Raw genomic sequence first — 13,946 nt, forward strand, 5'->3', positions numbered from 1 at the left:
GCTTCAGTGATATCTTGACCATGAGCACCCATACTTTTACTCCAGGGAAAAAGCACATCTTGGCATATTAATGCCAGAAAAAAACTTCATCTGGCAGAGGGGAAAATAATAATAATAATTAAAAAAAAAAAAAATCACACTTCCCTAAAATGGTACTCACGATAGTGTTCTAAGTCCTGCTCTTTTACAGACACTACAGATTTCTGCCAAAAGCCTGTGGAAACTATCCCAAAGGGAAATAGAAGTAGGAGAGAAAAATACCGTTTAAAACGTGGCCTTGGGAAGTGGGAAGCAGTGGCATACTTAGGGAACTTGGACGTAATATGCTTAAGCAGATCTTAAACTATCTTTATATGTCATAATGAAATGTCTTACTTCCCTGATCTTAGAAATGAGCAAACTTTTTCGTATAGCTGCAAAATGACTGGTTATAGCCCAGTAACTCATTCATAAATTGAGGTCTACACCGTTACCATTTAATACAAGACTATTTTGGTTAAAGACCACTAGTTAAATGGCTGAATGCTGTTGATCTCTGCAGAAACTCCCCTTATTCTATGGCAGTGATTTTGTAGATTCTGATGGGTTTTTGTTTTAAACTATGTATTTAACTGTAATTCAGTACTGGATGACCCAAGGGTTAGTTAGCTCAATTAACTGGTTTTGTTTAGATTTTTTAGCAGAAAATAGTGAGGGCAGGCTAGTAGCTCTACTTAGCTTACTTTGAAGGATCAACATTATAAGGAAAGAAAAAAAAATATACAACAGTACTAGCATATAAAAGTCCTCCCCCTACTAAATGAAATAAAAAAAAATTAGAAGGCATCTTTACTGATAATGAAAATATGATCTATAGCATGATGTAAAGTTTTCATGAAAGGTTATTTGCAGAATTTATTATTACAATTTATTCTTACAGGTGGTAAGAAAATAAGACCTGAAATATTTTCTTTCTCCTGCTTCAATTCATCACATTTTGGGATATTTTGTTTTAAACATATTGTGCTTTTTTTTTTTTTTTTTCTCCTTTGTATTCTTTCTGTCTGTCTTGGGGTTTGTTTTGCAATTATCTGTAACAACTGACAGTCTTCTACTGAAGATCCAGGTCATCTTCTGAGTAGCCTCAACAATAAAAAGCCAAACACCCCACATTATTTTAAGAATTAAATCTTATTCACCTATTTAGCACATGTCCACCTCTAGTGAATGTATTACTTCGAATCTTCATGATGTAGAGAAATCAGTGACATTTAAGTCTACTTTTAACTAATTTGCTGATGACACACAGATAAAATGGATCTATAGGTCTTCAAGGAATATTCTCATGTACATAAAACAGAGAGGGACCCAAATAGAAACTTCTAGATTCACACCTTTTCTCATATGTTTAGGCTCAGATATTTCTCTAATAATGAAACTTGAAAACATAAGTGCATGTATCTAAAAAAATAAGAGAAAAGAACTTGTGGATTGCAAGAAGCCATTTTTTAATTTCAAATTAAGTATAGTAATATTATCCACAGTTTTCACTGAAGCCTAGAAGAAGGTTAGGTATATGTTTCTCCCCTTTTTCTCTCTGTCAAAGGCATGTAAAGATACATGGACAAAAGATGACAGTCCTTCCCTTGAAAAAACAGGAACTTGTAGATAAAACACACTACAGTCCCAATTCATAATGGAAGCCCATATGCCTGTCAAGGCCATACCTGAAAGCATTTTAAGGTCTAGCAAGGGACAGCATTGTTAGAAGAACATTATGAGAATGATAACCATATCAAGAAAAAAAATTATTATATTATTCCTGTTAAACTACGCAGACAGCGTCAGGAAAATCTCAATGTCATGAGAGAGGAAGGGGTCTCTTTGTCCCCATCTGTCCTCAACTATTTTCAAAAAAGGTGTTCAGATCCCTTTCCAGAAGACTTCATCTGTGGTAGCAGTACCAGTACAAAGACCTTTGCAGGGTTACAGAAGCCTTGGCACTGGAGATTCCACCACCCCAGAACAGGGGACAGAGGCAAGGATGCTAGCACTGTATTACTGATATTGAATGAGTCTTGCTTCTTGGACATTAGATGCATTTATGATCCCAGTTCCACTCACCATAGAAAAGGCATCAGGAAAACAGCAGGTGACTATTTGCAAGAGAAAGGAATTTAAAGTTTAAGGGATATTCTTTCTTTAAAATCTTAGAAGCAGGATAAACTTGACCATCTGTCCTGAATATTACCTCTAAATAATTACAAACACTTTAGGTTCCTATCTCTTTTCTCACCCTCATTTAAAATCTCAAAAATTTTGTCCATGTATTTTGTCTCATGTGCAAGATATGAAACATATTCAAGAAAATCTACATACAAAACTCTCCAGATTCTACTGGAAGTAAAAACCAGCTGTACACTTGTGATACTTAGAGGAGCCAATGACGGAATGCACAGCATCTAGGTTTCCTAGACACAGGCATGTCTGTTTTATTTGTGCTTGCTACTAGGATAGCATAACAATTAACAAGATAATCTTTTCATTCATTAAACACATATAAATATCATGTGAACTACTGAAGTATGGTATACACAAACACATGATAACAGTTCAGTTATACATATTTTAATTTTATGCTAATTTTGGGGGAAAAAAATTACCAGTCCTGTTGGACATTGCATTTTGAGCCTTGCTCACGGTGCCATAAGTTACATTGGTACCTATTCTTTATGTCTTAAAAATCTGGATATTATAGCATCAAAGAGTTCATGAGGATTGCATTCATTTCTAAGGATCATGATCTGATCGGACTAAGCGATGGTATGTCATGTTCTTTAGGTTGTAATGCAAAGCACTGAAATAGGATAATACAATAAATCCAATCTCTAATGTGGCAAGTAAAAGAATATTAATGGCAGAATCATAAAACATACATATCACATAATATACAGGTTTTCATGACAAAATATTTTTGAGAGTTTTTTATTATTATTTCTGTAAAACGCAGAACACCACGGTTCTAGCTTTTGAGCAACAGAATTCTGGAAACATCTATTTTCAATTCATTTTTTGAATCATTACCTTTATATAAACACACATACACATGCTCTCTTCTTTACGTGATTTCCTACTGTCTGAAATCGTAACTCAAAGGGAACTTTGAATCCTATTAAGAAATGCCATAATAAAGTTACAAATTAAAAAACCAGACTATTGTGCAAAGAATGACGTGCATGTGGGAACAGCATTAAAAAGGACACCTGCCATGTTGCTTTTCATTATATGCAGTTAACTTCCTAAGTCTTTGTATTCCCTTGATGCGGCCTGTTGGTACAGACATAGTACTACACGCTTCCAACTAGCAAACTTGAGTTTATATCCCAGCTCAGATGCCTTGCGACAGTACAAGCTGGGGAGTACCTCTGAGATACTGCTAGAGCTTAATGCCTCCTGCTGGACACGCTTCTTTATCAAAAAAACTGATAAACATTATCTATTTCATGTAAGTTAGTAGAGGCAAGAAACGGCAGTGGGGGCTTACAGAAAAAGTCAAGTAATAAAAAGCTGATATAAATTAAGAAAGAAAACGTACAGTGTTCTACTTGCTAGCATGCAATCCCTGTACAAGACAAAGGTTTTCCCTGGTTTGCCTCTACTGTACACACACACACACACTTGAGGTAACTGGCTCTGATGTTTAATAATCAGGAAGACTGCACGTACAAAGAAACGCATATAAAGCTTAAACTGGCAGGTTTTTGGCAGATCCTCCACATACTAAAAATTAGATTGATAAACCAGTAAACAGAACGTATAAGCTCAATAGCTCTTTGGTTGGGTGGTGTTCTGGCTTCCCACCAGATGAAAACAGAACAAAGAAAAAAAAACAGTGCTCAGGTCTAGTTGATTTTTTTTTCCCTGTGTGTAGTAATACAGCCTGATAACTGTAACACGCTCAGCTCCCCAGAGACGAGGATTATTTTCTATTGCTCTACTGTAGACCTGCTAACCCACAGAAACAGGCAAGTTACAGAAGTCACCATGCCAAAGACTCAAATCTGAAGAGCTGTAAATCCAGGAGGGGAAAAGCAAGCAACACTCAACATAGGAGTTCCTCTTGGCCTGATGAGAGATTTGGCAAACATTTAGTTCAAGACAGAATTCAGAATTCCACTGTTTCCTACTTTCAAGGTTTTTCCAGACGTTGGACAATAGGGGAAGTATGGGGTGGTTTTTTTCCAAAACAAGTGCTCACATTAGTAGATTTGAGGGTGCAAGATGTGCAGTATGTGTCTTGTATCATAGCAAGGTTGGTACCTTTAGTTTGCATGAGCTTTCATTGATAGCTGCATACTAATCAAAGCAATTGAAAATGTGCTATGGTACAGCATCCTTCTGTGCAGTGAAGTCACCCTTCATAACGCTTTACTTTGGCATACTTAAACTGCTCATAAGAAAAGAAGTTTTATTTCTGAATTTCAATTTTCCTCCTTTATAATAAATGATACATCAATTACTATGTTATTAAAAAGCCCATAGCAAATAAATATATATTCTGTATTAGTATTGTATGTGATTCACTGAAGACACTCACAAAATGTTTCTTAAACCCTTACATTCTGCTTATTTACTTGCCAAAATAATCAGTGTTTTCCTTCCATTACTGTCTATCATGTAATATCAAAGAATTGAGTGTACAGCAGATTTTTTCAAATCTATGAACAAGGACATATTGTGAAGTCCAATTAAGACGCGTTGGTGTTTACAAACTTGGTTTTGAGTGATAATAATGAATGAATTAAAAATAATATTATGATAACAGCCAGAAACTTCACTCCATTGTTACCATTCAACAATATTTCAATCTTAATTTGACCCCCTGCACTAGTGCTGCAACCTAGTGGTGTGATAAGGTATAAAATTATACTAATTCGAGGGCAGTGTGTTATCACCTGCAACCTGGCTATAAATATGGTTAACAGACATAGAAACTAAGTCACCTGCACAGAATTATCCAGATGAGACAGACTCTGTTTCAGTCACTTGTTTCCTTGGGAAATCGTATTGAGATCAGGAAATTACTTTCTTAGAATCAGAGGTAGATAATATTTTCAAATGAACCATTTCTGCCTTTTACATTCAATCATTTAACAGAGAAAAAAATATTACTTAGCTGAAATTTGTATGCTGGTGTGCATGTATAGATGTGTATCTTATGAATATCTCTCTACATTTAATTAATGATGAGCTCATTTGCTTTGACATATAACATTATTTTTATGCATTTTTCAACTGCAGCTAGACACAGAAAAGAACAGTAACCACAGTGTTTACTGTGAGCACATTTCAGTGTTTCATCAGTTTCTTCACAGATCCTTTGTCTATTGAGAACATGCAAGTATGAAGTTTTAGCATATCTACACTCATTTGCTCTAATGCAAAGCCAACAAGACCATTTAAGAATATATAAATTCCTGCGTACAGTCCCTTCAAGATAAATTTTGCTATTTTCTTTTTCATGAACTGTTACAAAGCATTATAAATATAAACTTTTGGCAAAGCAACCAACCAAGAACATTCTCCAATGCTACCCAAAGTAACAAAAAAAAAAAAAAATCAAATCATCATCATCAGCTTCAAGTTTAAATATCTGTTTTATAATCAACACTCCTCAAACGTTACAAAGTTCCTATTTAAGTGTACAAAATCATCTTGACACCACACAAAGAAATCATGGGCATAAAGCTAAACTAAAATTAACAGAAACTGCTACAGAAATGACCTCTTCATTCATACTTTTATTTAACAAAGTTCACAAAAACATGAGAAGAATCCCTCAGGCAGTTGATGTAAGCCCATATTGACTCTAAAAAGCTGGGTTTCAACTCTTGAGAAAGATAGCTTATCTCTTCTACTTGCCTTTTCCAGTTCCCTAAGTTCATTCTTTCATCTCCTCCTCTAAAATAGCACAGACTACGATTACATTCAAAAAGTAACCAATTAATATAAAAGTTTGAGTAACTGGAAAATCTCAATAAATGCTTGTACTAGCCTCATAATATTCTTCCTAAATGACATATTTTAAAAAGATTTAGAGATTCAGAAGTATGTTGCAGTCTCCCACTCCCTGCTTTCCCCCTCCAGTAATATCACCATGTAAATTCAAAGCCTACCAGCTTAAAAAAAAAAAAGACACTTTTTTTTTTTACAAACCAGCTTCCTCACACTGTGCACACACTCACACACTCATATATGCATACACAACAAGTTGTATAATTAAAAAAAAAAACCTTAAAAGCAACGGGTGTGCAGTTGGGGTAATACAGAAGCTTTTACTGAAATGAAAGATGAAGATTATAGGCAACAGCTCCATTTGTGTGGAAGCAACAGAGATGATAGGTCAGTTTTAAAATGCTGGTTGCTATTTGTCACTGATTGCACGTGCAGATGCATTCTTTTAAGCTGAAGGACTGTTAGATTTTTAGGGCTGCAACTAGTATCATGTACAGTATTAGGCTATTGCAAAATTCTAATGCAGCTGACAAAGCCATCAATAGTAGTTGGGAACATGGATTTAGACTTGCATTGTGCTGCATTAATTTAACACCACATCAAATATGGATTTTATTGCAGCAGTGACAGTAAATGCTCACACAGGTGCAGACTATATTTTTCTTCCCTCCACCTTTTCCTTTCTCCCCCCTCCCCTTTACCAAAATGTCAAACCTGGCAATATTTTCCCCATTTGTATGTCTATAGCTCTGTACAGATATTTGAAATATTGCCACCCTGCTATGCCTCTCCATAGGGGTTTCCTTCCTAAGAAGCATTTGCTCTGAGTGTGTATAATTATTCTGAAATTCATTTCAGGGTAGAATGAATAGCAGTGAAAGCTGTAACAGATTTGCACTGGTATACAGAAAGTGAGGGCACATATGTGTATGTTTCATGCTACCTTCATAACAGTTACACTATGAAACATTGTGCTTTTTTTCAATTCAAGTTGTATTGTTCCCCCCCCCCCCGAATGTGCAAGAACTGAATACAGATGGAAACTGCTGCTCAAAAAGATAGCCTGCTTACTAGGAAAAAAAAAAAACAAACCCAAACTATAAAATGCTTAGTTTTTCAATCTTGAATAAATATTATATCAGTTTACTTTGAGGAGAGAATACACAGCAGTTATTTCCTATCCCTTGCCTCATTACTCCTAAAGCATATTTATAAAATGCAAAAAGTTGGATATAGTAGAACAATTCTATGCATTGCATTAAGCACCATAGTGTTCATGTTATAATAATAATTAAAATAATAACAACTACAAAGAGCTTAAGGAAATAACAATAAGAAAGGCTCCTACCTTTTATTTTGCTTCTGACAAAGTAGAAGTAGTGTCCACCCCAACAAAACTGAAAAGCGAGCTATTAGAGTCCTTTTTTGTTTATTTTTTTCCTGTTATTTTCTAAGACTGATCCTACTTGGATCTAACTCAGGCTTTTTCTCCCAGCATCACTTAACTCTGGACAGCCGGGAACCAAAGCTAAGGGGGAGCTCTCCCTCTGACTGGCTTTCATTCAGAGCTCCTGATTAAAAAAAAAAAAAAAAAAAAAAAAAAAAAAAAAAAAAAAAAAAAAAAAGAAGAAACACCACCACCAGCAGCACACACACACACGCACACGCACACACACCTCCCCTTCATGCACAGACACGCACACACTCGCTCTCCCTGGGAAGACGAGAGCGGGAGCGAGAGGCGCTGCCGCTGGAGCCGCAGCACTTACCCTGGGAAGGCTGGAGAGCGGGGAAGCGCAGGCTTTTCCAAGCACACACTGATTTGCAAGTGAATGCGGTGGGAGGGTACAGCAAACGGAGAGCTTTTTTGTTAAAGCCTGTCGCCCTCCCTTCGCTGACAGAATGGTTCTCTGTTTTTGAAGTCTAAGGTAATCAGCCTCATCTGCTTAGCTTGTCGTGATAATAAATACTGAAAACACCACCACTTTTTGTAGTGTTTTTTTCTCTTGATGAAATATAACCACTTTCCTTTCTCACCAGTGATCTTACAGCAATGTTTATAAAATGTATATATATATATTTAAAAAAAAAAAATAGCATGGTGCCAACTTAAATTACAACCTCAGAGGGCTCAGATGAAGCCACAGAGAGTAGTTATTTTCTTCATTGAACTGCTTATGCTATTAGATTAGAAACATTTTTCCTTGTGCTTCACCAGTTTTGTGATTAATATAAAACAAGACAGGTTCATGTAATATTAGGTATTTTCATATTTCCACTGTTATCAACAAAAAATGTCAGCATCACTAGTAATCTCCCATTAATATTTTTCCCCAGTTGATACTTGCAGTGCCTGTTTTTATTTTATTTCAGTCACTGTATTTGGACTTCACATTATGCAATGTGTTCCTTTTCATCACGGTAATCTGTGTTGGTTTCATGTTTCTAATACAGCAAATTGGACTTAGCACAATCCTCCTTGGATCATATCAAGTCCAATCCTTTCATTGTGATACTGTAGCGGGTTATGTGTACATTAGTTAGGAGAGATTTAACAAATAGTCACATAAGATTAAACCAATGGATGTCAGTATTGCTCTATCTAAAAAGTGTCATAATGGACTTTCTCTGGTTGTAAAAATGTCTTCGTAAAAAAAAAAAAAAAAAGCCAGATTCTCTTAAAACAGGAGCTGAAAAATGTTGTATTTGAGAGTGAGGAAGCAAGTAACTATTTCACTATTAAAAAATCTAATACGGCAGTAGATAGATCACTGGCTGTTGTTAGGCTGCTCGGCGGTGACTATTTTGCTTGTTTTCGGCTGCTAACTATCAGTTGAAAAGACAATAAAAAAGAAAGGCAAGATCCTTATCACGCTTAGTATCACTCCCCAATGTAACCACTGCAGCCATTTCCCCAGATCTGTAACCATCCGTAGGAAGAAATGGGCCACCACCTTAGCACAACCTTTTGGCAGATGAGCAAGTCAGCATTCAAGCAACACGCTATACCAGCATTTGAGCACATCATCTGGAGACAGAAAGAAGCAAAGCAGCAAAATGCCAGGGGATGGGGTGGGGAGAATCGCTTTTTACTACCATATATGAAATGATTTGGTTTTGAAAAATTTATCTACCGTGATAGATTTTTAATCTTTCAAGCAATTAAGTTCATTGGCATTGACTGTACTTGGGCACATAAATACACAGTGCAATGCATAACACATCTGTAAAATAAATTCCATTGCTTTCCTTCTCCCTTTCCCATTGTTGTATCAATATAAAAATTAGAATTGCCATATGTCCATCTGTTCCTGGTTTCTGAAGGCCTTCATTCTCAGTTCTTTCACAGGAGACTGCAGAATCAAACTCAAGCTTCCTAATCTCTGACACCATTTGATGTTACACTATGTAAAGATACATTCACAGTTCCTAGTGATTCATGTGGAACTGACAATATTGAGACATCTGCACTGTCTTCCAAGTTTACCCATTTATTTGTTCAAAACTGGAAGCGTAAGATTCTCTTATTTTGAGAAAATCCTCTCTCATTGATCTGAAGGTTAACTTCATGCAACTTTCTTTTCTGGCTGTACAACTGTGCTTCTGCTTCCTAAAATATTAGATCTAGGCTTGGACCCTATAGTAGAAAGCTAAAGATTGTCTTAGAATAAAAGCTGCACTTTCAATTTGGTAATACAGACATATTAAATTATAATGAAAGGTGACACAAATATGTGGAAATGTATATACATGGCTGGGAAGTAGCTCTTTAAAGCTGGAGTCCTTTTTGGATGACGAACAAAATATTGAGTGTTGAAAATGAAGTTAAAAGCTTCAGTTCCTTTTAATATTTTGCCTTCTGTTATTTAAGTTGCAACCATGAAGTGGGAAATAAATGACACTTTGTGTACATATACAAAAGTTTATTCTACGCATGCGCACACAGATACACATGTGCACAGAGCTACACCAAATTCTGAAGTCAAAGAAAATAAATGATCCAGTGGAATTATTCAGGAACAAGAATTTCAGTCATTGAAGGTGTGCTTACACCCTTTTCTGCAGAGTATTTTGGTATATTTCTCCTAGGGTTTTATTCAGCTAGAACTAACCAATCTTATCCTAGAGAGATATTAATTTATTCAGGCATAGTTACTGCAAGTCACACTTGCACTCTTAAATTGGACTAACTTTGAGAGTTAAGATTTAACTCTAGAAAAGCCATATTTTGTCAGGAACTCCTGTTTCTGTTAGTATGGTCAACTATTTAAAAGCCAGTATTTATTTATGGTGATAGCATATGGATATCTAAGGCGAAACAGTTACTCAACCATATACTTATTCATATACATGACAGTAACTTTAAAACAAGGTGGCATCACAACCTATTTTTAACACTGCCTAATACTTCCCATTAGAAGAGTCCTTTTACAGTTGCTTATAAATTTACCAAACAAATTATTTAGAATTAAATTTTCTACACTGATGGTCTGCCTCAGGCAGAAATCATTTAAAAACATTTCAGCCAAAATGATACCGAGATTTTAGAGAACGAGGAAAAATTATACAGCTGGAATTTTCTCACAGGAGTAAAACAACCTTCATGCTTTGAAGGCAGAATGTGAAACTCCACAGGGTACAGCTGGCCTTTGAGTCAAAGCAGCTTACCAATCAGGACAGATTAGGTCAAGGAGCATTAAAATAAAGGAAGAGTAGCAGGAGCAGAAGGAGTGGAGGCTGGAGGACGTATTCTTCTTGGCCAGTAGAGAAAAACAAAGACATATTTCTGATAAAGAAGCAAGAAGGAAGAAACAGTGACAGAATAGGTGTAAAGACATAAATTCATGGAGACTGACAAGGAAACCTGGGGTGGGGGAAAAAAAAAAAAAGGAAAAGAAAAAAACTATTAAAAAAGGAAGCACACAAGGCAAAAAGTCAGCAAGAGAGATACAGACCTTACCGGGGGCTGTGGGGTTGCTTTTTGCCATCTCTGTCTTCAATAGGCAGTTTTATCCTCTGAAACGATAGGTCTAGTATGCTACCTACTCAGACTACAGCGGAGATGCTTTCCTTGCTTTTCATTTCTGGTTACAAACTTGGCAGAGATCCCAGAAGCCAACAGTTGCATTTGTAGGAAGATGATGAGGTGTAAGAAAGATGAGAAAGAAAAAATCTGGAATTAGACCCCATTTTCCTAAGTATCACTATCAGCAAATGTCTGTCAAACCTACTGGAAATCTCTCCACAGTGTTGGCCCACATAGAGTAAGAAAGCACATGAGGTGCTTCATGAGCTCATGAAGTAGTGATCAATGATGTTTTTAAAGACTCCAAACCTAGCAATGATCTGTATGGAACCTGATGAACCTGTTTCTCATTGTTTTTATTCCATGTTTGATATATTTTTAAGCTCTGTAAAATTGTACACAGAAACCTAACAATAAAACTCGGGTACTCCAAAATTAACAAAGGCCAGAATTGTTTATCTATGTATAATGGAAACAAAAAAATAACAAAAATAAAAATTACATTGCATATATGAAAAGAAGCCACTTTATTATACACATCTCCTAACTGATTTCCATCTCCCTCCATATAGTCCCAAAAGTACCCTTCCTCATTGCACAAAATGGACTGGTCTATGGGTAAGTCACAGCATGGCACTGGTTGTCTAAAAAAAATTGGGTTTTATGGTGTAGAAGCCAGAAAATTTGTAGTGAATGAAGGTGAATGGAGGGGAACATAGACGTTTTCACAATGAAAACATTCTCCTTTGAACTAGACCATATCTAATCCTGTGCCACCTATGCCTCTACGATGCTGAGCATGTCACTTGAACCAGATTTCATTCATGGGTATTTTCGTGTTATGTCCTATTATTTCTAAGTTTCTGACTGAAGAGCTGGGTCTGATATATAAAGAGGCACTGAACACACACAGTTTCAGCACACACTGTGCTACAGTAAGAGAAAAAATTGTAAAACTGAAGTCTGGTGCTTTGTGTCTTGTCACTAAGTCAGCTTGTACTTCTGACCATGGTTTCTCTCTCTGCCTCAAATTCTGTTTTTTGGAAAAGGGTAAATATCATGGCCCCACATCAGACACTTACTGAGATGGTAAGCTAATGTTAGGAAAACATTCAGCATTGTAATGATGTGCAAGCTTGAATCTGAAATCTTAGCAGTGTTCTTTCACAATGACTGCACGCACATCAGGATTTGAAATTTTTATTATTTATTCATTAAGTGACCATGAATGTACTAGGTACCTAGGTATGAAGTCTATTTGGAGGCCACTAGCTAGTGATGTATCACAGGGATCAATATTGGGTACAGTCTTGTTTAACATCTTAATGATCTGGATGGTGGGGCAGAGCGTATCCTCAGCCAGTTTTCTGCTGACACCAAACTGGGAGGAGTGGCTCACATGCTGGAGGGTCGTACTGCCATCCAGAGGGACCTCAACAGGCTGGAGAAATGGGCTGACAGGAAGCTCATGAAGTTCAGCAAGGTGAAGTGCAAAGTCTTGCATGTGGGGAGGAGCAGCCCCAGGCACCAGTATATGCTAGAGGCTGACCAACTGGAAAGCAGCTTGGCAGAAAAGGACCTGGTGGTTCTGTTGGACACCAGGTTGAACATGAGCCAGCAATGCGCCCTTGCTGCAAAGGCGGCTAATGATATCCTGGGCTGTGTTAGGCAAAGTATTGTCAGCAGGTCAAGGGAGGGGATCCTCCCCCTGTGCTCAACACTGCTGAGGCCACCCCTGGAGTGCTGGGTCCAGTTCTGGGCACCCCAGTACAACAGAGACATAGACATACTGGAGACAGTCCAGCGAAGGGTCATAAGGATGATTAAGGGACTGGACGACCTCACATATGAGGTAAGGGTGAGAGAGCTGGAACTCTTTACCCTGCAGGAGAGAAGACTCAGGAGGGATCTTATCGATGTATATAAATACCCAAAGAGAGCGTGCAAAGAGGGCAGAGCCAGGCTTTTTTCAGTGGTGCCCAGTGACAGGACCAGAGGCAATGGGTACAAACTGAAATGCAGGAGGTTCCCTCTGAAAATGAGGAAACACTTTTATCCTGTGAAGGTGACTGAGCACTGGCACAGGTTGTGCAGAGGGGCTGTAGAGTCTACATCCTTGAAGATACTCAAAAGTTGTCTAGACAGGGTCCTGGACCACTGGCTCTCAATGGCCCTGCTTGAGCAAGGGTGAGTTGGACAAGATGACCTCCACAATTCTCTTACAACTACAACCATTCTGTGATTCTGTGAGACTACACAGACAAAAATATGATGACAACTGATCCCACACAGAAGGATTTTCTCCAAAAAGAAGACATGAAAGGATGTATGACACAACATAAAAAGGTGGCCAAGTGAAAAAAAAATACAACCCACAAAACAAAAACAAAAACCTAAACTAAACAGGAAATAATAGTGATAAATAGTAGAGGGAGGTGGTGGTAATAAAGGAGGAGAGGCTCCCATGTCAAACAGCGTAAGCACTGTGGAGGAACACGTAGATAGTCCTAGGAATAAAAGGCTGTTCATGAAGGAAGAAAGAGCAAAATATTTCACAGTACATGTATTAAGGAAAAAAAAAAATTCAACAGAGCAGTACCCAGTCCAAAATGTTACTCTTCTAAAAGTAACATCACCACTCCGTTCCATTCAGTAATGTTCATACCAGCTCCGGCTCCTGCTCTGACAATAACACCATTTCCTCTAATTCTCCATGTAGTTTCAGCAATGCCTTGCAGTGCCCTGACCTCTGTTATAAATCTCCTTTGATCTATCGTAATGGAAAAAAAAACAAACCAAAAACAAAAACCCAAGACAGTTGTTTGAGTTCTCTGAGTTTCTGGCATCTCATTTTAACCCAAACACATATTGTTTTTTCAACTATTAAAAGCCATAAGTACATAGCTGTCTCCAAAGAATCAACTAC

The 13,946-nt window shown here is 37.2% G+C and overlaps 1 protein-coding gene across 5 annotated transcripts in view; it reads right to left on the reverse strand.

The window, feature by feature from the left end:
• CDH10 (cadherin 10) overlaps positions 1-11,055 on the reverse strand; it is a 118,875-nt gene extending 107,820 nt beyond the window's left edge. The window contains exons 1-2 of one of the 5 annotated variants that reach the window (XM_054815390.1): positions 7,343-7,568; positions 6,273-6,317 (exon numbers count right to left, since the gene is read on the reverse strand). The gene's annotated coding sequence lies outside the window, so the exon portion shown is untranslated. Of the gene's footprint in view, positions 1-6,272; positions 6,318-7,342; positions 7,803-10,949 lie in introns of those variants that run through there. The other 4 variants (XM_054815392.1, XM_054815391.1, XM_054815393.1 and 1 more) reach the window with 4 other exon arrangements.
• Between the last annotated feature and the right edge of the window lie 2,891 nt (positions 11,056-13,946).

The sequence above is a fragment of the Grus americana genome, chromosome 2 (assembly GCF_028858705.1).
Source record: "Grus americana isolate bGruAme1 chromosome 2, bGruAme1.mat, whole genome shotgun sequence".
NCBI lineage: Eukaryota > Metazoa > Chordata > Aves > Gruiformes > Gruidae > Grus > Grus americana.